General features: G+C 42.1%; 1 long non-coding RNA gene across 3 annotated transcripts; it reads left to right on the forward strand.

Annotated features, from left to right (window-relative positions):
• Positions 1-917: 917 nt before the first annotated feature.
• On the forward strand, positions 918-22,903 carry LOC123995762. Of its 3 annotated transcripts, none has more exons than XR_006831885.1 (3): positions 918-2,311; positions 20,789-20,932; positions 21,073-21,720. It is a non-coding gene; the product is annotated as an uncharacterized LOC123995762 (long non-coding RNA). The 3 variants fall into 3 exon arrangements; XR_006831886.1 differs by having other exon boundaries at positions 918-2,092; XR_006831887.1 differs by lacking the exon at positions 918-2,311 and adding an exon at positions 22,474-22,903 and having other exon boundaries at positions 20,589-20,932; positions 21,073-21,285.
• The last annotated feature ends 1,816 nt before the right edge of the window (positions 22,904-24,719 follow it).

The raw sequence follows: 24,719 nt of genomic DNA on the forward strand, positions 1-24,719 counted from the left end.
AAACGATAGGGAGATGGAATAGATGTTGTAATTGTATCACATAGTTATTCCCCGTATCAGGGTTTACCTTCATGGGATAGTGTTCCCTGTCAGTGTGTTCCGACCCAGGTACCCCCAGACCTCCTTCACTGACCTGCACCGACCAAGGCAGGGAGAAGTGAGCTAGAGGAGGACAGTCAGTCAGTCTAGTGTCAGATTTCTACATTCTATGCCTTCATCGTTTCTGTGAATGGTATTTAGCAGGAAGAGCTGATCTAGGGTCACTTGAGAAGGACAATATTCTATCCTCTTAGTTTTACAACTGTTGGCAGTTACTTTTTTAATGACGGACAAGAATTATAAACTAGGTTATATTCCTGGAGTATTTTTTTAGGGTGTTCTGGCAATGAGGATATGTTTGGAGACCATACCAGGCTACTGTAAAAAGGTGTAGAGTTCAAGAACATTCAATACTGGGATCAGAGGTCATGATGGTATAAAGAAGATTTATAAGAGGGGTTCTGGTAGTTCTCACCGGAATGCCCCATGTTCTCAACAGTGATGTTGAGATGACTGTAGAAGGTCAAAGATAACAGGGACTGGTTGGCTTGGACATGGTGTGTCACAATATTTATGGGAGACTGATGCAGACCGCCACACGATACAATATGGTGATATATTTTTTTAACCTTTTATTTAACTAGGCAAGTCAGTTAAGAACAAATTATTATTTTCAATGACGGCCTAGGAACAGTGGGTTAACTCCCTGTTCAGGTGCAGAACGACAGATGTGTACCTTGTCAGCTCGGGGATTTGAACTTGCAACCTTTCGGTTACTAGTCCAACACTCTAACCACTAGGCTACCCTGCCACCCCGGGCAGCTTATTAGATACACCCATCTAGTACCAAATCTGATCCCCTTTGCCTTCAGAACAGCCTGAATTATTCAGGGCATGGATTCTACAAGGTGTCGTAAACATTCATTCCTCAATTGGCATCAAGTGACGTGTGCCAGGAAAACATTCCCCACAACAATACGGCACCAGCCTGTACCGTTGACACCAGGCAGGATGGGTCCATGGACTCATGCTGCTTACGCCAAATCATAACTCTGCCATCAGCATGACACAACCGGAATTAAGATTGGTTAGACCAGGCAATATTTTCCCACTCCTCATTGTCCAGTTTTGGTGATGGCGTGCCCACTGGAACCGCTTCTGGTTGTTTTTAGCTGAAATGAGTGTGACCTGGTGTGGTCGTCTGCTGCAATAGCCCATCCTTGACAAGGACCAACAAGTTGTGCATTCTGAGATGCCTTTCTGCACACCACTGTTGTACTGCGCTGTTATTTGTCTGCCTGCCTGTTAGCTTGCACAATTATTGCCATTCTCCTTCAACATCATCAAAAAACTGTTTTCATCCACTGGACTGCCGCTTATGTTTGTTTTTTTGTCGTCACACCATTCTCTGTAAACCCTAGACACTGTTGTGCATGAAAAGCCCTGGAGCGCAGCAGTTTCTGAGATACTAGATCCGGTGGGCCTGAAACTCGTTTTGCCCATTCTATCAAACAGTAGCTGAAAGCTTGTCTGCATGCTTTTTATATCAAGCCATGGCCAAGCGACTCACTGTCTGTAGGAGTGATACATTTTTGTGAATGGGGTGGTGTACATAATAAACTGACCGGTGATTGTATACCGTATGGTGCTGAATTTAGAGTAGTGCTGAGAAAGTGGTAGGTGAGGAGTTTTGAGGTGAACTCCCATGTGGGGAGAAGACTGTGTGTGTAAGAGTTAATTTAATAATAGTCTCAGGTAATAACTAGAGAAAACAGGGAGTCCTTTGGAGCTGAACTGAGTACACTTCTCTTCCAGTTCAGTGGTGTTACAAGAGCCAGTACTCCTGTAACACCACTGAACTGGAAGAGAAGTGACCTACTTTTACTCCGTCACTCATCCACCGGGTTGTCTCCCTTCCAGTGTGTCCTGGGCTACCAGCCAGCCCTGGCCCTGTGGACCCCGAGCCAGACTGAAGCCCCTGTGGTGGACGAGTGGTGCCAGAGCTGAGCTCCCAGTTTGTGGGGCCATTCATTGACCCGGAAGGGTAAATGAGGTAACGTACCGATTACAGCGCCCCACTAACAACCGGATCTCACCCTTTTTCACGTTTCCCTCCTCAGGCTGGTGGTTTCTGGTCCCCATGCTGATGCTCTCCCCCACGACACCCCTCCGCCTTCCCTGGACATTGGGGGAAGTCCCGCCTATGCCGTCAGATCCCTCTGGACTCCAGATGTCGTGGGGGTCGGCTCCAGTACCTGGTAGACAGGGAGGGGTATGGTCGACATTCTAGATTCCAACATTATTAGAGATTTCAAATCATGTGCATGCGACCAATAAAATGTGGTTAGCAGATGTTAATGCGAGTGTAGCGAAATGCTTGTGCTTCTAGTTCCGACCATGCAGTAATATCTAACAAGTAATCGAACAATTTCACAACAACTACTTTATACACACACAAGTGTAAAGGAATGAATAAGAATGTGTACATATAAACTTATGGATGAGCGATGGCTGAACGGCATAGGCAAGATGCAGGTGATGGTATAGAGTACAGTATATACATATGAGATGAGTAGTGTAGGGTATGTGAACATTGTTTAAAGTGACTAGTGTTACATTTATTACATCCAGTTTTTAACTATTAGGTGGCTAGAGGTTTGAGTCAGTATGTTGGCAGCAGCTACTCAATGTTAGTGATGGCTGTTTAACAGTCTGAATGCCTTGAGATAGAATCTGTTTTTCAGTCTCTCGGTCTGAGCTTTGATGCACCTGTACTGACTTCGCCTTCTGGATGATAGCGGGGTGAACAGGCAGTGGCTCGGGTGGTTGTTGTCCTTGATGATCTTTTTGGCCTTCCTGTGACATCGGGTGGTGTAGGTGTCCTGGAGGGCAGGTAATTTGCCCCCCAGTGATGCGTTGTGCAGACTTCAATACCCTCTGGAGAGCCTTACGGGGTGGAGATGTTGTTTCCTACCCTAACCACCTGGGGGCGTCCTGTCAGAAAGTCCAGGACCTAGTTGCACTGGGTGGGGTCGAGACCCAGGGTCTGAGCTGTAGTCGATGAACAGAATTCCTCTTGTCCAGATGGGTTAGGGCAGTGTGATTGCGTCGTCTGTGGACCTTTTGGTTCGGTAAAGCAAATTGGAGTGGGTCTTGAGTGTCAGGTAGGGTGGAGGTGATATGGACTACTTTCTCAAAGCACTTCATGATGACGGAAGTGTGTGCTAGTCGATAGTCGTTTAGCTCAGTTACCTTCACTTTCTTGGGAACAGAAACAATGGTGGCCCTCTTGAAGCATGTGGGAACAGCGGACTGGGATAGGGATTGATTGAATATGTCCGTAAACACAACAGCCAGCTAGTCTGCGCATGCTCTGAAGACACAGCTAGGGATGCCGTCATGGTCGGCAGCCTTGGGAGGGTTAACACTGGTAGCGGGCAGTGTCGGTGGCGCAGTATTGACCTCAAAGCGAACAAAGAAGTTGTTTAGTATGTCTGGGAGCAAGACATTGGGGGCCGCGACGGAGTAGGTTTTCTGACGTCACTGATGCACTTGCTAATAAACTCGCTCACCGAAACAGCGGATACTCGAGGTCAACCGATTACCGATTATTGGAGGACCAAAAAAAGCCGATACCAATTAATCGGCCGATTGTTTTTGTATTTATTTCATTTATTTGTAATAATGACAATTACAACAATACTGAATGAACACTTATTTTAACTTAATATAATACATCAATAAAATCCATTTAGACTCAAATAAATAATGAAACATGTTCAATTTGGTTTAAATAATGCAAAAATAAAGTTTTGGAGAAGAAAATAAAAGTGCAATATGTGCCATGTAAGAAAGTTAACGTTTAAGTTCCTTGCTCAGAACGTTAGAAAATATGAAAGCTGATGATTCCTTTTAACATGAGTCTTCAATATTCCCAGGTAAGAAATTTTAGGTTGTAGTTATTATAGGAATTATAGGACTATTTCTCTCTCTACGATTTGTATTTCATATACCTTTGACTATTGGATGTTCGTATAGGCACTTTAGTATTACCAGTGTAACAGTATAGCATCCATCCCTCTCCTCGCCACAACCTGGGCTCGAACCAGGAACACATCGACAACAGCCACCCTCGAAGCAGCGTTACCCATGCAGAGCAAGGGGAACAACTACTCCAAGTCTCAGAGTGAGTGACATTTGAAACGCTATTAGCGCGCACCCCGCTAACTAGCTAGCCATTTCACATCGGTTACACCAGCCTAATCTCGGGAGTTGATAGGCTTGAAGTCATAAACAGCACAGTGCTTGAAGCATTGCGGAGGGCTGCTGGCAAAACATAAGAAAGTGCTGTTTGAATGAATGCTTACGAGCCTGCTGGTGCCTACCATCGTTCAGTCAGACTGCTCTATCAAATCATAGACTTAATTATAACATAGTAACACACAGAAATACAAGCCTTTAATATGGTCTTTAATATGGTAGAATCCGGAAACTATCATTTCGAAAACCAAACGTTTATTTTTTCAGTGAAATACGGAACCGTTTCGTAATTTATGGATGGCATCCCTAAGTCTAAATATTGCTGTTACATTGCACAACCTTCAATGTTATGTCATAATTACGTAAATTTCTATCAAATTAGTTCACAATGAGCCAGGCGGCCCAAACTGTTGCAGATACCCTGACTCTACTCTGCGTGCAATGAACGCAAGAGAAGTGACACAATTTCACCTGGTTAATATTGCCTGCTAACCTTTCTTTTAGCTAAATATGCAGGTTTAAAAATATATTCTTCTGTGTATTGATTTTAAGAAAGGCATTCATGTTTATGGTTAGGTACATGTTCTTTTTTGCAAATGCCCACCGCATCGATGATATGCAACGCAGGACACGCTAGATAAACTAGTAATATCATCAACCATGTGTAGTTAACTAGTGATTATGATTGATTGATTGTTTTTTATAAGATAAGTTTAATGCTAGCTAGCAACTTACATTGGCTTCTTACTGCATTCGCGTAACAGGCAGGCTCCTCGTGAGGCAGGTGGTTAAAACGTTGTACTAGTTAACTGTAAGCTTGCAAGATTGAATCCCTGAGTTGACAAGGTAAAAATCTGTCGTTCTGCCCCTGAACAATGCCGTTAACCCACCGTTCCTAGCCCGTCATTGAAAATAAGAATGTGTTCTTAACTGACTTGCCTCGTTAAATAAAGTAGTAAAAAATAATAATAAATCGGCAAAATCGGCGCCCAAAAATACCGATTTACGATTGTTATGAAAACTTGAAATCGGCCCTAATTAATCGGCCATAATTGGTTGACCTCTATAGTATATTAATCAATGTTGTTGTTCGACGCTATCCGGAACATATCCCAGTCCATGTGATCGAAGCAATCTTGAAGCGTGGAATCAGATTGGTCAGACCAGCGTTGAACAGACCTGAGCATGGGCGTTTCCTGTTTTAGTTTCTGTCTATAGGCTGGGAGCAACAAAATGGAGTCGGTCAGATTTGCCAAAAAGAGGGCGACGGAGGGTTTTGTATGCATCGCGGAAGTGAGAGTAACAATGATCCAGGATTTTGCCAGCCCAGGTCGCGCATTCGATATGCTGATAAAATTTAGGGAGCCTTGTTTTCAGATTAGCCTTGTTAAAATCCCCAGTTACAATAAATGCAGCCTCGGGATATGTGGTTTCCAGTTTACATAGAGTCCAATGAAGTTCTTTCAGGGCCGTCGAGGTGTCTGCTTGGGGTGGATGTACACGACTCATTATAATCAAAGATAATTATTTTGGTAGATAACGCGGTCTGCATTTGATTGTAAGGAATTCTAGGTGAGGTGAACAAAAGGACTTGAGTTCCTGTATGTTGTTATGATCACACCACAACTTGTTAATCATAAGGCATACACCCCCGCCCTTCTTCTTTACCAGAGAGATGTTTGTTTTTGTCGGCTTGATGCGTGAAGAAAACAGGTGGCTGTACCGACTCTAACATATCCCGAGTGATCCATGTTTCCGTGAAGCAGAGAATGTTGCGATCTCTGATGTCTCTCTGGAAGGCAACCCTTGCTCGGATTTCGTCTACCTTGTTGTCAAGAGACTGGACATTGGCAAGTAGTATACTCGGGAGCGGTGAGCGATGTGCCTGACCAGAAGACCGCTCCGTCTGCCCCTTCAGCGGCGCTGTTGTTTTGGGTCGCCTTCTGGGATCCGGTTCATTGTCCTGGGAAAGTCGTATTCCTGGTCATAATGTTGGTAAGTTGATTTAGCTCTTCTAGCCAAGAATTCCTCCCAGATTTCCGGGGGTAACAGTGTAAGAAATAATACAGGAAATAAAATACTTTATAGTTTCCTAAGAAAGCGAAGCGAGGCGGCCATCTGTCGGCGCCGGATGTAAAATGAAAAATAAATAATAATTGCCGTCCGGACCTGCCTGCTCCTCACCCTTGGTGCTGTCCTCCTGGCCGTCGTCATCCTGCAGCTGGAGCCATGTGTCAGTGGGAGGCTGTTGTCACGTCTACTCCAAGATTCAGATCAACTTCATTATCCCACCAGGGGGAAATACATTTGGTCATGTGCTTAAAAAGAAAGTACATGAAAACACAAACTAATTCATTCAAAGTGATATAGCTACACATTTAAAGTGCAATATGCTGTATACTTGAGGGACAAACAGACTATTTGTTATACAGCCTATTGGCTGTTGGAATCAAAGAGTCCCCTTATCTGTTTAAATTTCCTTTTGAAGAAGTCTCTTTCCCCACAATGTATCCGGCTGCTGCTGTGACTGAATTTTGAGTCAAGTTTCAAGTTTTGTGTACATGTTGGTGGCTGATTCTTGATCTATACCAATTATCCTTCCCGCCATCTGTAAGCGCTGAAGCTTGACTTGGTCTTGCACTCGCATGTTTACGAACTCTCATATCAGACCAAAGGACAGCACACTCTGCAGGACAGATTTATAGAACATTTGTAAGATATAGCGGTCAACATTTAAAATGGTTCAGTTTGCATTTAAAAAATGTATCTGTTGCAACTACTTTACCTTTATAAAGGCACAGTCATTAAATTTCAGTTTCGATTCCCAGGTACTTATAGGTGGTCACTGTCGACTGATTCCCCATTGATCTTCGTAGGGGGTAGTGGAGCTTTGTTCAATTTGAAATTGATTTCAATCTTTTGTTTTCTTAACCTTTCTGGCACAGGCGTTCCGCTAGCGACCCACCTCGACAACATCTGGTGAAATTGCAGAGTGTGAATTTCAAATGACAGAAATATAAACATTTAACGTTCATGAAAATACAAGTGTCATACATCAAAATAAAGCTTAACTCCTTGTTAATCCAGCCACTGTGTCAGATTTCAAAAAGGCTTTCCGGCGAATGTACACCATGTGATTATCTGAGGACAGCGCCCCGCAAACAAAATCATGAAAAACATTTAAAAGGTTATTAACTTTTTTTAACAGAACTGATATGGCAGGCGAAAACCCGAGGACAAACCATCCAGAAAAAGACAAATTCAGCCCACCACTGTTTCCAATGGCTGTGATGTTTAATATGAAGGGAAAACCTCCCAGATTGCAGTTCCTAGGGCTTCCACTAGATGATAATTGTTTACGTGTTGCTGTGCGTTTTGTTGCCAACCTTACTTTGCTACCTGACAACTTTACGGTTTTTACTTTTTAATTACCGTTTATATATATTTTTTTCCCTCAAATTTTTTTTTCCCATTCAACTTTTTCACTCCGGACGCTTTATCTGGACATGGTTCGTCAGGACCTCCAACAGACGAAGCTAAGTAGTAACATTAACATGATGCCTTCTAATTGCAGTCGCTGAACTCATAATATACAGGAGAACGATCGCCTTGCGGCGAGGATAGCTATGCTACAAGCCCAGCTTCAGACGCAATCGTTAGGCAAGGGTCATTTCAGTATAGGAAAGCATGAAACGGCGTCTGTGCCACCAGTAAGTACAGATAGTAACGTTATTATAAATCCCCTCGCATGGTCCCCGCAGCCGGACAACTTTCTCACGGTTTCTGGGGAGAAATGCTGTAGGAATGCTCAACCGGTGTCACTCATTCAGCTGACAAACTTTCAACCGGTTTTCCCCATTTAAGCAACGAGTCGGAGTCAGAGGCCGAGCCTTCTCTTGTCTCTACTCCTCCCGTTACGGGGTCTGAGACGCCAAAGCTTCCCACCATTAGCTCTGACAAATTGAAAACTAGTCATTGGCGACTACATTACCCGCAGTATTAGACCTAAAACGAATCATCCAGCGATCATACACTGTTTACCAGGGGGCAGGGCTACCGACGTTAAGGCTAATCTGAAGATGGTGCTGGCTAAAGCTAAAACTGGCGAGTGTAGAGAGTATTGAGATATTGTTATCCACGTCGGCACCAATGATGTTAGGATGAAACAGTCAGAGATCAACAAGCGCAACAAAGCTTCAGCATGTTAATCAGCTAGAAAGATGTGTCGGCATCGAGTAATTGTCTCTGGCCCCCTCCCAGTTAGGGGGTGAGCTTTACAGCAGAGTCTCACAACTCAATCTCTGGTTGAAAATTGTTTTCTGCCCCTCCCAAAAGATAGAATTTGTAGATAATTGGCCCTCTTTCTGGGACTCACCCACAAATAGGACCAAGCCTGACCTGCTGAGGAGTGACGGACTTCATCCTAGCTGGAGGGATGCTCTCATCTTATCTACCAACATAGACAGGGCTCTAACTCCTCTAGCTCCACAATGAAATAGGGTGCAGGCAGCAGGCTGTTAGCCAGCCTGCCAGCATAGTGGAGTCTGCCACTAGCACAGTCAGTGTAGTCAGCTCCGCTATCCCCATTGAGACCGTGTCTGTGCCTCGACCTAGGTTGGGCAAAACTAAACATGGCGGTGTTCGCCTTAGCATTCTCACTAGGATAAAGACCTCCATTACTGTCATTATTGAAAGAGATCATGATACCGCACATCTCAAAATAGGGCTACTTAATGTTAGATCCCTTACTTCAAAGGCAATTATAGTCAATGAACTAATCACTGATCATAATCTTGATGTGATTGGCCTGACTGAAACATGGCTTAAGCCTGATGAATTTACTGTGTTAAATGAGGCCTCACCTTCTGGCTACACTAGTGACCATATCCCCCGTGCATCCCATAAAGGCGGAGGTGTTGCTAACATTTACGATAGCAAATTTCAATTTACACAAAAAAATGACGTTTTCGTCTTTTGAGCTTCTAGTCATTAAGTCTATGCAGCCTACTCAATCACTTTTTATAGCTACTGTTTACAGGCCTCCTGGGCCATATACAACGTTCCTCATCGAGTTCCCTGAATTCCTATCCGACCTTGTAGTCATAGCAGATAATATTCTAATCTTTGGTGACTTTAATATTCACATGGAAAAGTCCACAGACCCACTCCAAAAGGCTTTCGGAGCCATCATTGACTCAGTGGGTTTTGTCCAACATGTCACTGGACCTACTCACTGTCACAGTCATACTCTGGCCCTAGTTTTGTCCCATGGAATAAATGTGGTCCTTCTGTAGCTCAGTTGGTAGAGCATGGCGCTTGTAACGCCAGGGTAGTGGGTTCGATCCCTGGGACCACCCATACGTAGAATGTATGCACACATGACTGTAAGTCGCTTTGGATAAAAGCGTCTGCTAAATGGCATATATTATTATTATTATATTAGGACAAAAATCAGCTAACCACCTAACTGAGAAACTCAATTTAACCTTGCGCAATACCCTAGATGCAGTTGCACCCATAAAAACATTTCGCATAAGAAACTAGCTCCCTGGTATACAGAAAATACCCGAGCTCTGAAGCAAGCTTCCAGAAAATTGGAACGGAAATGGCGCCACACCAAACTGGAAGTCTTCCGACTAGCTTGGAAAGACAGTACCGTGCAGTACCGAAGAGCCCTTACTGCTGTTCGATCATCCTATTTTTCCAACTTAATTGAGGAAAATAAGAACAATCCAAAATTCCTTTTTGATACTGTTGCAAAGCTAACTAAAAAGCAGCATTCCCCAAGAGAGGATGGCTTCCACTTCAGCAGTAATAAATTAATGAACTTCCTTGAGGAAAAGATCATGATTACTGGAAAGCAAATTACGGACTCCTCTTTAAATCTGCGTATTCCTTCAAAGCTCAGTTGTCCTGAGTCTGCACAACTCTGCCAGGACCTAGGATCAAGAGAGACGCTCAAGTGTTTTAGTACTATATCTCTTGACACAATGATGAAAATAATCATGGCCTCTAAACCTTCAAGCTGCATACTGGACCCTATTCCAACTAAACTACTGAAAGAGCTGCTTCCTGTGCTTGGCCCTCCTATGTTGAACATAATAAACGGCTCTCTATCCACCGGATGTGTACCAAACTCACTGAAAGTGGCAGTAATAAAGCCTCTCTTGAAAAAGCCAAACCTTGACCCAGAAAATATACAAAAACTATCGGCCTATATCGAAACTTCCATTCCTCTCAAAAATTTTAGAAAAGGCTGTTACGCAGCAACTCATTGCCTTCCTGAAGACAAAACAATATATACGAAATGCTTCAGTCTGGTTTTAGACCCCATCATAGCACTGAGACTGTACGTGTGAAGGTGGTAAATGACATTTTAATGGCATCAGACCGAGGCTCTGCATCTGTCCTCGTGCTCTTAGACCTTAGTGCTGCTTTTGATACCATCGATCACCACATTCTTTTGGAAAGATTGGAAAACCAAATTGGTCTACACGGACAAGTTCTGGCCTGGTTTAGATCACATCTGTCGGAAAGATATCAGTTTGTCTCTGTGAATGGTTTGTCCTCTGACAAATCAACTGTAAATTTCGGTGTTCCTCAAGGTTCCGTTTTAGGACCACTATTGTTTTCACTATATATTTTACCTCTTGGGGAAGTCATTCGAAAACATGTTAACTTTCACTGCTATGCGGATGACACATAGCTGTACATTTCAATGAAACATGGTGAAGCCCCAAAATTGCCCTCGCTAGAAGCATGTGTTTCAGATATAAGGAAGTGGATGGCTGCAAACGTTCTACTTTTAAACTCTGACAATTAATCTTAATGGTTATACAGTTGTTTCAGACAAAATTGTGAAGGACCTCAGCGTTACTCTGGACCCTGATCTCTCTTTTGAAGAACATATCAAGACTGTTTCAAGAACAGCTTTTTTTCCATCTGCGTAACATTGCAAAAATCAGAAACTTTCTGTCCAAAAATTATGCCGAAAAATGTATCCTTGCTTTTGTCACTTCTAGGTTAGACTACTAGAATGCTCTACTTTCCGGCTACCCGGATAAAGCACTAAATAAACTTCAGTTAGTGCTAAATACGGCTGCTAGAATCCTGACTAGAACCAAAAAATGTGATCATATTACTCCAATGCTAGCATCCCTACACTGGCTTCCTGTCAAGGCAAGGGCTGATTTCAAGGTTTTACTACTAACCTACAAAGCATTACATGGGCTTGCTCCTACCTATCTCTCTGATTTGGTTCTCCCGTACATACCTACACGTACGCTACGGTCGCAAGACGCAGGCCTCCTAATTGTCCCTAGAATTTCTAAGCAAACAGCTGGAGGCAGGGCTTTCTCCTATAGAGCTCCATTTTTATGGAACGGTCTGCCTACCCATGTCAGAGACGCAAACTCGGTCTCAACCTTTAAGTCTTTACTGAAGACTCATCTCTTCAGTGGGTCATATGATTGAGTGTAGTCTGGTCCAGGAGTGTGAATGTGAACGGAAAGGCTCTGGAGCAACGAACCACCCTTGCTGTCTCAGCCTGGCTGGTTCCCCTCTTTCCACTGGGATTCTCTGCCTCTAACCCTATTACAGGGGCTGAATCACTGGCTTACTAGGGTTGAGTCACTGATGTGATCTTCCTGTCTGGGTTGGTGCCCCCCCTTGGGTTGTGCCTTGGCGGAGATCTTTGTGGGCTATACTCAGCCTTGTCTTAGGATCAAATCAAATCTAATTTTATTTGTCACATACACATGGTTAGCAGATGTTAATGCGAGTGTAGCGAAATGCTTGTGCTTCTAGTTCCGACAATGCAGTAATAACCAACAAGTAATCTAACTAACAATTCCAAAACTACTGTCTTATACACAGTGTAAGGGGATAAAGAATATGTACATAAAGATATATGAATGAGTGATGGTACAGAGCAGCAGGATGGTAAGTTGGTGGTTGAAGATATCCCTCTAGTGGTGTGGGGGCTGTGCTTTGGCAAAGTGGGTGGGGTTATATCCTTCCTGTTTGGCCCTGTCCGGGGGTGTCATCGGATGGGGCCACAGTGTCTCCTGACCCCTCCTGTCTCAGCCTCCAGTATTTATGCTGCAGTAGTTTATGTGTCGGGGGCTAGGGTCAGTTTGTTATATCTGGAGTACTTCTCCTGTCCTATCCGGTGTCCTGTGTGAATTTAAGTATCTCTAATTCTCTCTTTCTCTCTCTCGGAGGACCTGAGCCCTAGGACCATGCCTCAGGACTACCTGACATGATGACTCCTTGCTGTCCCCAGTCCACCTCCAGTTTCAACTGTTCTGCCTGTGATTATTATTATTTGACCATGCTGGTCATTTATGAACATTTGAACATCTTGGCCATGTTCTGTTATAATCTCCACCCGGCACAGCCAGAAGAGGACTGGCCACCCCACATAGCCTGGTTCCTCTCTAGGTTTGTTCCTAGGTTTTGGCGTTTCTAGGGAGTTTTTCCTAGCCACTGTGCTTCTACACCTGCATTGTTTGCTGTTTGGGGTTTTAGGCTGGGTTTCTGTACAGCACTTTGAGATATCAGCTGATGTATGAAGTGCTATATAAATACATTTGATTTGATGTCAACAGTCTTTAGCTCCCATTTTGGCTGTAGTGTTATCATGTGCGAAGATGAGAGTTGCGTTCTTTGTCCCCGGTAAAGACAATAACGATTCTCCGTCTGAAATTGTATTGTTTATTTACGTATACTGGTACCTGAGGTTTGATTATAAACGTTGTTTGACTTGTTTGGAGACGTTTATTGGTAACGTTTGGGATCCATTTTGTATCAGCGCATCACCTGAACTGAGTTTTTGGGGATATAAAGAAGGACTTTATCGAACAAAAGGACCATTTGTGATGTAGCTGGCACCTTTCGGAGTGCCAACAGAAGAAAATCTTCAAAGGGAAGGCATTTATGTTTTTGTTCTTTCTGACTTTCTGACATCTGCCTTGGTTGAAAAATGTTTTTAATGCTTTTGTGTGCGGCGCGCTGTCCTCAGATAATCACATGGTGTGCGTTTGCCGTAAAGCCTTTTTGAAATCTGACACAGCGGCTGGATTAACAAGAAGTGAAGCCTTTATCTGATGTATGACACTTGTATTTTCATGAATGTTAAATATGACTGTTTCTGTCATTTGAATTTCGCGCTATGCATTTTCACCGGATGTTGTTGAGGTGGGTCACTAGCGGAACGCCTGCACCAGAAAGGTTAACATTTATTTCAAGAAAGTTATCTGCACACACTGGATGAATTTTGCCGTTTCTTTATCAAGACCATGAAGAGAGGCTTGGTCTGGGTGGAGGAAACCCACAACAGCGGTGTCATCTGCATATTTAAAAAAACTTCTGGGCTGCATCAGAGGCTTGACAATCGTTAGTGTACAGCACATATGTCAGAGTCAAGGCCCGCGGGCCACATCCGGCCCGCGAGAAGGTTTTTTTACGGCCCCTGGGATGATCTTGATTTATTATTAGAACCGGCCCGCAGACCGCAGCAAGCCGGCAGCCCGCAGATCTTTTACACGCACCAATACTACATTTCCCACAATGCAACGGTGACGCACCGAGCAGTAGGCTGCTTCATTTCAATATTTATTGGCACAGCAGTTGTCAGCATCACAGTAAAATTAACTTTCAGATACCCATCAAAAATGGCAAAACGGAAGGTGGACACTGAGAACCGGGGGTTTCAAACAAGGTGGGAGTCGGAGTATTTGTTCACGGAGGTAGCTGGAAAACCTGTGTGTCTTCTGTGTGGAGAAAGTGTGGCGGTACTGAAAGAGTATAATCTGAGACGACATTATGAAACGAAACACGCGGACAAAAACAAGAATATGGACATGGAACAAAGGCTACAAAAGGCAGAGGAATTAAAACGAGGCCTCAAATCTCGACAGGCTCTGTTCAAAAAAGCCAAATCACAAGGCCAGGCTGCTGTCAAGGCCAGTTTTATTTTGGCAGAAGAGATCGCTAAATCAGCCCGGCCATTTACGGAGGGGATTTCATCAAAAACTGCATGATTAAAGTTTGTGACGAAGTTTGCCCAGAAAAAAGGCAACTCTTTTTAAATGTGAGTCTGAGCAGAAACACCATTGCCGAGAGAGTAGACCAGTTGTCCATCAATCTAAAAGAGCAGCTTGTGAAAAAGGGAAAAGATTTCATTGCATATTCCTTGGCTGTGGATGAGAGCACCGACATTTCTGACATTGCCCAGTTGTCAATTTTCATCCGCGGAGTGGACTCCAGCCTAAGCGTGACAGAGGAGTTTTTGGCTTTACGTCCTATGCATGGCACAACTACGGGGCATGATTTGTATGAAGAGGTGTCAAGATGTGTAAATGAGATGGAGCTGCCTTGGGAAAAACTCGTGGGTTTGACAACCGACGGAGCACCTGCGATGTGTGGACACAGGAGCGGACTGGTGGGGAAGATAAGGGGAAAGATGCAAGAGGAAAACGCGACAGGTGAGCTGACAGCTTATCATTGTATCATACACCAGGAAGCGTTGTGCGGTAAAGCCTTGAAAATGGAGCATGTAATGAGCATCATCACGCACACAGTTAACTTTATCAGAGCCAAAGGTTTGAATCACCGCCAGTTCAAGGCATTTCTGACGGAGTTAGAAACGGAGCATGGTGATTTGCCTTATCACACAGAGGTGCGATGGCTAAGCCAGGGAAAGGTGCTTCAAAGATGTTTCGAGCTTCGTGAGGAGATTTGTCTGTTCTTGGACAGCAAAGGGAAAGACACAAAAACGAGACGAAATGTTTCTGTGTGAAATGGCTTTTCTGTGTGACATTACGAGTCATCTGAATGCAATGAACTTGCAGCTGCAGGGTCGGGATCGTGTCATCTCTGATATGTACAGTACAGTGAAGGCATTTAAAACCAAACTGACTCTGTGGGAGACGCAGATGCGGAAAGAAAATTTGAGCCACTTTCCCAGCTGCCAGACCATGAAAGAGAAGCTCTCTACCAGTGCGTTCCCGAGCGCACAGTTGGCTGATAAAATAGGTATGCTTGCCGCTGACTTTCGACGCCGATTTGCTGACTTTGAAGCACAAAAAAGCAGGTTGGAACTGCTCGGTAACCCATTTGCTGTTGACGTGGAAAGCTCACCACCAAACCTCCAAATGGAGTTGATTGACCTCCAATGCAATGATGCACTGAGGGCAAAATATGCGGCAGTGGGTGCTGCGGAGTTCGCCCGTTTCCTCCCCGACACAATGCCCCAGCTGCGCATCCAGGCTGCTCAAACGTTGTCTATGTTTGGCAGCACATACCTGTGTGAACAACTGTTTTCTTTGATGAACTTGAACAAAACATCACACAGAAGTCGACTTACTGCTGAACACCTCCACTCAATTCTGAGGATTTCCTCAGCTCAGAGCCTTACCCCGAACATTGATGAACTTGTGGAAAAGATGGGACACCACCAAGTATCACCCTCAACCTCAAACAAGTGAACATTACTGTGCAATCACATATTTAGAGTTTTTACTCAGTTCAAGTTTAAAAGTTAAAGTTTAATATTTGTTTTCACTGCATGTTACTTCTCCTTAAACAAAGTGTTGTTTTTGATTAATAGATTTTTGCACTTTATTTTATTGTATTTCAATCCAATTATATTTTTAAAATATTTCAGTTGAGTGGATGATAGAAAATTGCTATTATTGTTTTTTTCTTTGAAGTAAATTTAGCCCACTTTTGCTAAAATAGAAAATATAGGCTACTGATGGTGCCTTGAATACCGGTTTCTTTCATTTAATGTTCATGTTATGGGGATTTTTATATAAAGGAAATTTGTCTTTTGTGTCTGTTGAAAATTAAAGATTACTGACAGAGCCATAAGAAAATATTGCTTTATTTATCTGATCATATTGGAATATATTTGTTAGGTTTTCAGTAGGTTCAATTAGGTTCACTAGACTATATGCGTCATTTAAAAAAATTTCAATGAACATTCGAACAGTCCGGCCCTCGGCTTGTAGCTAAATTTTTTATTTGGCCCTCCGTCCATTTGACTTTGACACCCCTGGTGTACAGTATCGGTGAAAGTACCCAACCTTGAGGGGCTTCCGTATTCAACATTCTATATGTAGAGATGCCGGAGTTAAACTTCATTTGTTGAGTACGGTTCACAAGGAAGTTATTTATCCACTTGATCAGTTGAGTTGACAGCCAAATTCATGAGTTTATATACCAGTGGGATTGGATGGTGTTAAACGTGCTACTGAAGTCAATTAATACATTTTTCACTAGGCTAATTGCCTTCTCTAAATGTTGATATTGTTCAGCATTACCAGTAACACATCAACACCCCTGGAGGCACGGTATGCAAATTGATTTGAGTTTAATTGGGATGAGAGACCGGAGGAGAATTTGTTTTGAAATAATATTTTTCAAAACATTTCATAGGTACAGATGTCAGGGCTACAGGGTGTAAGTTGTTATTTTATTTTTGGTCTGTTGTTTTTAGGTATTAAGAAAATCAGTGACTTCTTCCATAAGTCTAGAATTATCCCACTGTTCAGTGACCGCTGGAACAGCTTCCGGAACGGTAATGCGAGCTGGTCAGAGCACGCCTGAAGTGCTGCTGACGCCATCTGGACCGTATGATTTTCCTGGGTTGACACGTTGAAAGTATTGCTTGACGTCATTCACAGAAATCAGTATATCAACAGTTGGTATGCTGTCTATTACTGTCCAAGGCCACTTTCTGCTGTGATATAAAATCACACATGTCAAACCTACAATGGAAACTGTTCAAATCATTTGCAAAGCAAGGTCATTTTCGACAGTCATAATGTCTCTTTGGTTTGTAGCCCTTTCCAGGCTTTCCTACTGTCCTTGTCCTTGAAAACGTTCTCTATTTTGTCTTTGTATGCTGCCTTGCACTCCTTTGGCTTTTAAGTTGCCTCTGAATATTTTTCCTTTCCTCTTTATTGCCACCTGATTTGAACATCCTTTTTTCTGGGCGAGGAGCTCTTTTAATTCCCGAGTTACCCATTGGTTATTATTGGACAAGATAATAACTTTCTTTTTGGGAATAACGAGATCCTCACATAAACGGATGTACTCAGAGACGGTATCCGCTGCCTCTTCCAGGTCATCGGCGCTGTCTATCAAGGCCTCCCAGTCAGTGGACTCAAAACAGTCTTGGAGGACTTCAGGAGTCCAGCTTTTAATCTCCACTTTTTTGGCCTTCTCTCACTGCAGGCGCGCTTTGTAGACTTGGAGGAGCTGAACCATGTTATGATCCGAACCCCCAAGATTGGGTAGTGCCTTGGAAAAATACGCACCTGGGATGTTAACATAATCGATATGTCCCTCTTACTGCCCGGAATGCCTATACTGATCCTAAAGCTACTGTATGCAGTAAGCATATGCCGATGAACCAGAGTAATACTATTAGCACTGAGGTGGTGTGCCCTAGTAGGAAGTCTACTTTGTGCAGCTCACCCTGCACTATCAAAAATAACCCGAGCATGTCTACCTCTGCTAAGCTTCCCAGAAAGCAAGAAAAATAATCAAGCATTCAAGAAAAGTGTTACAAATAGCCCAGGTTAACATATGTTGCTTAAGAAACAAGTTTCACAAAATCAACCATTTGCTAGTAACATATGACATTCATATTCTGATAACCTCTGAAACTCACTTATATAATAGCTTTAATACAGTGGTAGCATTAGAAGGTTATAACATTTACAGAAAAGACAGAAATGCCAGAAAGTGTTGCGGTCTATATTTAGAACCACATCGTGGTAAAGCTTAGAGAATATCTCCTGTTGAAGTAATATGGCTACAGGTTCAAATGCCTCACCTAAAGCCCATTCTGGTAGGAAGCTGCCAAGTGCTAACAGTTAGCATCTGGATAATGTGTGAAATGCTTGATAATGTATGTGATATCAATACAGCGGTATACTTTCTGGGTGATTTTTAAATATTGACTGGCTTTCATTAGGATGCCCACTCAAGAGAGAGCTTCAAACTGTAACTAGTACCTGCAACCTGGTTCAGGTTATCAATCAACCTACCAGGGTAGTTACAAACAGTACAGGAATGAAATCCTCAACGTGTATTGATCATATCTTTACTAATGCTGCAGAAATTAGTTTGAAAGCAGTATCGAAATCCATCGGATGAAGTGATCACAATATAGTAGCTATATCTAGGAAAACCAAAGTTCCAAAGGCTGGGCCAAATATTGCGTATAAGAGGTCATACAATATGTTTTGTAGTGATTGCTATGTTGTTAATGTGAAGAATATGTGTTGTTCTGTGGAGTGTAATGATGAGCAACCAGACGCTGCACTTGACACATTTATGAAATTGCTTATCCCAATTACTAATAAGCATGCACCCATTAAGACAATGACAAAAAACTGTTAAATCCTTGTGGAGTGATGAAGAATTGAAAACGTGTATGGTTGAGAGGGATGAGGCAAAAGATGGCAAATATGTCTTGCTGTACAACCGATTGGCAAACATACTGTAAATTGAGAAATAATGTGACTAAACTGAATTAAAAGAAGAAATTATAAATTACTTATAGAATGATAGTAAAACGCTTTGGAGCACCTTAAATTACATTTTGGACAAAAAGTTAAACTCCACTCCATCATTCATTGAATCAGATGGCTCATTCATCACAAAACCCACTGATATTGCCAAATACTTAAATTAATTTTTAATTGGCAAGATTAGCAGACTTAGGCATGACATGCCAGCAAAAACTGCCGATTCTGCAGGTTTTCCTACTTACAAAGCATGTAGAGGTCTGTAATTTTATCATAGGTACACTTCAACTGTGAGAGACGGAATCTAAAACAAAAATCCAGAATATCAGTAATTAATTAGCATTTTATTGCATGACATAAGTATTTGATACACCAGAAAAGCAGAACTTAATATTTGGTAAAGAAACCTTTGTTTGCAATTACAGAGATCATATGTTTCCTGTAGTTCTTGACCAGGTTTGCACACACTGCAGCAGGGATTTTGGCCCACTCCTTCATACAGACCTTCTCCAGATCCTTCAGGTTTTGGGGCTGTTGCTGGGCAATACGGACTTTCAGCTCCTTCCAAATATTTTCTATTGGGTTCAGGTCTGGAGACTGGCTAGGCCACTCCAGGACCTTGAGATGCTTCTTACGGAGCCACTCCTTAGTTGCCCTGACTGTGTGTTTCGGGTCATTGTCATGCCCCGAAACCTGAAGGATCTGGAGAAGGTCTGTATGGAGGAGTGGGTCAAAATCCCTGTTGCAGTGTGTGCAAACCCAGCCACGACCCATCTTCAATGCTCTTACTGAGGGAAGGAGGTTGTTGGCCAAGATCTCGCGATACATGGCCCCATCCATCCTCCCCTAAATACGGTGCAGTCATCCTGTCCCCTTTGCAGAAAAGCATCCCCAAAGAATGATGTTTCCACCTCCATGCTTCACAGTTGGGATGGTGTTCTTGGGGTTGTACTCATCCTACTTCTTCCTCCAAATACGGCGAGTGGAGTTTAGACCAAAAAGCTCTGTTTTTGTCTCATCAGACCACATGACCTTCTCCCATTCCTCCTCTGGATCATCCAGATGGTCATTGGCAAACTTCAGACGGGCCTGGACATGCGCTGGCTTGAGCAGGGGACCTTGCGTCTGCGCTGCAGGATTTTAATCCATGATGGCGTAGTGTGTTAATAATTGTTTTCTTTGAGACTGTGGTCCCAGCTCTCTTCAGGTCATTGACCAGGTTCTGCCATGTAGTTCTGGGCTGATCCCTCACCTTGATCATTGATGCCCCACAAGGTGAGATCTTGCATGGAGCCCCAGACCGAGGGTGATTGACCGTCATCTTGAACTTCTTCCATTTTCTAATAATTGCGCCAACAGTTGTTGCCTTCTCACCAAGCTGCTTGCCTATTATCCTGTAGCCCATCCCAGCCTTGTGCAGGTCTACAATGTAACCCTGATGTCCTTACACAGCTCTCTGGTCTTGGCCATTGTGGAGAGGTTGGAGTCTGTTTGATTGAGTGTGTGGACAGGTGTATTTTATACAGGTAATGAGTGGAGAACAGGAGGGCTTCTTAGAGAAAAACTAACAGGTCTGTGAGAGCTGTAATTCTTACTGGTTGGTAGGTGATCAAATACTTATGTCATGCAATAAAATGCAAAAGAATTACTTAAAAATCATACAATGTGATTTTCTGGATTTTTGTTTTAGATTCCGCCTCTCACAGTTGTAGTGTACCTATGATAAAAATTACAGACCTCTACATGCTTTGTAAGTAGGAAACACTGCCAATTTAGCAGGTTATCAAATAATTGTTCTCCCCACTGTATATCTGACCAAATTATGAAAGACAAGCATTGTAATTTTGAATTTGGAGTTGTTGGCGTTTAACTTCATGGAGAAACTCATTGCCCAAACCTATGATGATGCAGCTGTAATGGAATGCATCTGCTATTTGTATTTACAGCTAAGTTCCCTCCTCTTCCCTGATCAAGAGGTGATGACCCCTCCACTCCTCTACCACTGTCAACTGTCTCCTGACATAAACTGAAGCCATGTCACATGTGCCCGTTCATCAACTGGCACACTGAATGTTTCCTCTCCAAGTACTGTGAGTGCCCCTATAATTTTCTCTCATTACTGTACTGTATGTAGAGTCAATCACACACACAAACATGATCACATTATTACACATCAATGATTTTACTCCTCTCTTGGACTAACTCATTTTTGGCTCTTTTGTCTGTGTAGTGTATTGTGTTTTGTCTTCCCAGTTATATCCTGTCCTGCCCTCAGTGGAAGATTTGAGCTCTTCTCCAACACCATCCATCCATGATGAACCTGTCCTGTACTGAAGACTATGAACACCTCAACCACTGTCCTGCACTGAGGTCAAGCCTCTGAACACCCCAACTCATGCCTCACACCCTCATTCAATCACTGCTGTGATCCATTCCCAACACTGTAAGTACCCTCTCATTCACATTCCCCATAATATTGTACTGTAAATGTGTTTATTAAATGCTTTAGTCAAAAATTCTTTGATTTTTGAAACACCCACCCTTTTCAACTCTGTGTGTTCTGTGCCTATACCGTGGGTCTCCCATCCTCCTCAATGTTTCAAGTCATCAGCCTCCACTGACAGAACACAACTGTGAAGATTTTTCACAAATATTAGCGTCATAGCTCTTGCGGGACTTTAACTGGGGGAAATTACCTCACAATTCAGTATTTTAATCTATGGATCTTGGGTTAATCAGCCTACTCATTGACACCCACAGACAGTGGTGATTTTAGCATGTAAATCTTGATGCGACAAAAAAAAAATATCAAAATATGTTTTAGATGCATGCAGCAAAGCCACAACACTAAACAATACATTAATTGCACTATAACAGTGAGCACAAACTGTTAGGGCCTACATAAACAGCAGAGCTTTTTCAGCACCATGGAGTGAATCCTGCTACACCTGGTTATAAGTGCAGGTAGCCTAGTGGTTTAGAGCGTTGTGCCAGTAATCCCCGAGCTGACAAGGTAAAAATGTTGTTCTGCCCCTGAACAAGGCAGTTAACCCACGCGGGGGCCAGTCGTGTATAGGCGTAACGGAAATTTTGGGAGTCCTATATCGACATAACCTGAAAGGCCGCTCAGCAAGGATGAAGCCACTGCTCCAAAACCACCATAAACAACAATAGCAAAGAACCTTGTGAAGATGTTGGAGGAAACCAGTACAAAAGTATCTACAGTTGAAGTCGGAAGTTTACATACCTTAGCTAAATACACTTAAACTCAGTTTTTCACAATTCCTGACATTTAATCCTAGTAAATATGCCTTGTTTCAGATACCCTACTAATTGATTGTATGTAAACTTCTGACCCACTGGGAATGTGATGAAATAAATCATTCTCTACTATTATTCTGACATTGCACATTCTTAAAATAAAGTGGTGATCCTAACCTACCCAAGACAGGGAATTTTTACTAGGATTAAATGTCAGGAATTGTGAAACAGTTTAAATGTATTTGGCTAAGGTGTATGTAAATGTCCGACTTCAATTGTATTATTCTAATATGTATTCATTATAGAATTGTCAGTTATTAATGATAAACCTTTAAACTGCACTCTTCCTCCCCATCTCTCTATTTTTCAGCTCCAGATCACAAAACCTATACACAGTCCAAGTGTTGCAGGTCTGCCAACTTCCTTCTGGTCACATTTGTATTCAGAGAAATATCCAATAAACCAAAGACCGCTTTAACTGCGAATGTACTTTATTGCAGATATTTTCCTCAAATAAATTGGAGCATACATAAAATAAACAAGTTATTATAATTTATTTACATTGGGTGTATGTGAGAGGGAAAGCACACATTAAGCCATAGTCTTTTACAATATTATCAATCACACTTTGATTTCATAGATATTGAGAATGGATATGAAGGTGTAGATATCTCCAATCCTAAAATAAAATGGTGCGATCATTAAATAAACAAGTCTTTACAACTTATTTACATTGTGGATAATGTGTGTGAGTGCATGTTTTATTTATTTTTCCTTGTCAGCCACCCATCTCTGCTTTGTCAGTCTTGATAGGCCCAGTGTCTTCTGGGTAAGGCTGTCAGACAGTGGTGGAATGATTGGCAGATCTGAAAGGTATATACATGTAGGTAGTATCAAGCATCCCCACATTGTAGCCTAATGAATCAGTGCTACCCAACTATTCTCTCAGTTCATCACAATTACGTAGTGTCTCTTGTCGGCCCTTTCTGAGGTGTAGCCATTATTTACTATTTTACACCTAGGATTACTATACATAACCTTAACCAATTTTATAAGAGATTCCCTAAAATTGAAATATTCTAGGCATTTATATATAAACTGCAGTCGTACTTTATCAAAAGCCTTTTCAAAATCAGCTATGAAAACCAGGCCTGGTGTCCCCGATATTTCATAGTGTTCTATTGTTTCCAGTACTTGTCTTATATTATCTCCAATGTATCGTCCATGTAAAAAACCTGTCTGATTAGGAAAACTGACTATATACTTTTTAAATTCTATGCCACAAGAATTTTGCTAGGATTTTTGCATCACAACACTGAAGTGTAAGAGGTCTCCAATTTTTTAAATGGACTGGATCTTTATATTTCACATGGAGTTTTAAAAATAGAAGCCACTTCCTGGTTTGATTTTCCTCAGGGTTTCACCTGCAGTATCAGTTCTGTTATACTCAGACAATATTTTGACAGTTTTGGAAACTTTAGAGTGTTTTCTATCCTAATCTGTCAGTTATATGCATATTCTAGCATCTGGTCCTGAGAAATAGGCTGTTTACTTTGGGAACGTTATTTTTCCAAACATAAAAATTGTGCCTCCTAGCTTCAATAGGTTAAAACATGCTAATAATGGTCCTTTGAGTATATAAAAAAAAGTTTTGTATACTTCCACTGGTATGCCATCCAGCCCTGGAGTTTTCCCATCCTTAATGGCCCCAATTGCATCAAGCAGTTCCTCCTCTGTAATTTGGCCTTCACATGAGTCTCTGTACAGATGTTAATTTTACAATATTATTAGGGAAAAAATCCATACAATTAGTTTGTTGGTGGAGATGGAGGAGCCTGAAATGAAATATTCTTAAAGTACTTTACTTCCTCTTTCAAAATATCATTTGGTGAATCATGCGTGACTCCATCATTTGTAATTTTTAATACATTGTTTTTGGTAGCATTTCTATATTATATGCATTGGTGCATTTTTCCCCATATTCCATCCAGTTCGTTTTATTTTTATAATCTATTACACTGGATCTCTTGAATAAGTTCCTCCATTTCCATGCTTTTCCTCTAACTTATTCTGTGCCTCTATGGTACCGTTTTTATTGCTATCTAACTGTACTGTTAGTTCTTCCATTTCCTTTGTTAATATGGACTCTTGATCTAATTTGCTTTTGTTTCATTGATGAGTACTGAATTGCATGGCCTCTAAAGGCACAATTAAGTGTACCATACAATAAGGGGATCTGCTGTACCTATGTTATGTCTGAAAAAGTCTGTTATAAATTCTTCTGTCCTAGATCTAAACAATGTATCATCTAGTAGGCTTTGATTAAATTTCCAATATCCTCGCCCAATTATGTGATGATCCGACCGCATTCTGTCCCCTTTCAACACTTTTTAAACTTTTGGTGCCAGAGAGAATGTTATAAGAAAGAGGTCAAGACGACTAGATTGATTAAGCCTCCGCCATGCATATCTCACTAGGTCAGGGTATTTAAGTCTCCATATATCCACTAATTCCAATATGTCCATGACATTCATGATTTCCTTAAGTGCCTGAAGGTGATAGTTTGTAGTGTGATTTCCTTTCCGGTCCATAGAGGTATTTAAGACCATATTAAAT

Source organism: Oncorhynchus gorbuscha, linkage group LG14, assembly GCF_021184085.1.
Source record: "Oncorhynchus gorbuscha isolate QuinsamMale2020 ecotype Even-year linkage group LG14, OgorEven_v1.0, whole genome shotgun sequence".
NCBI classification, from domain to species: domain Eukaryota; kingdom Metazoa; phylum Chordata; class Actinopteri; order Salmoniformes; family Salmonidae; genus Oncorhynchus; species Oncorhynchus gorbuscha.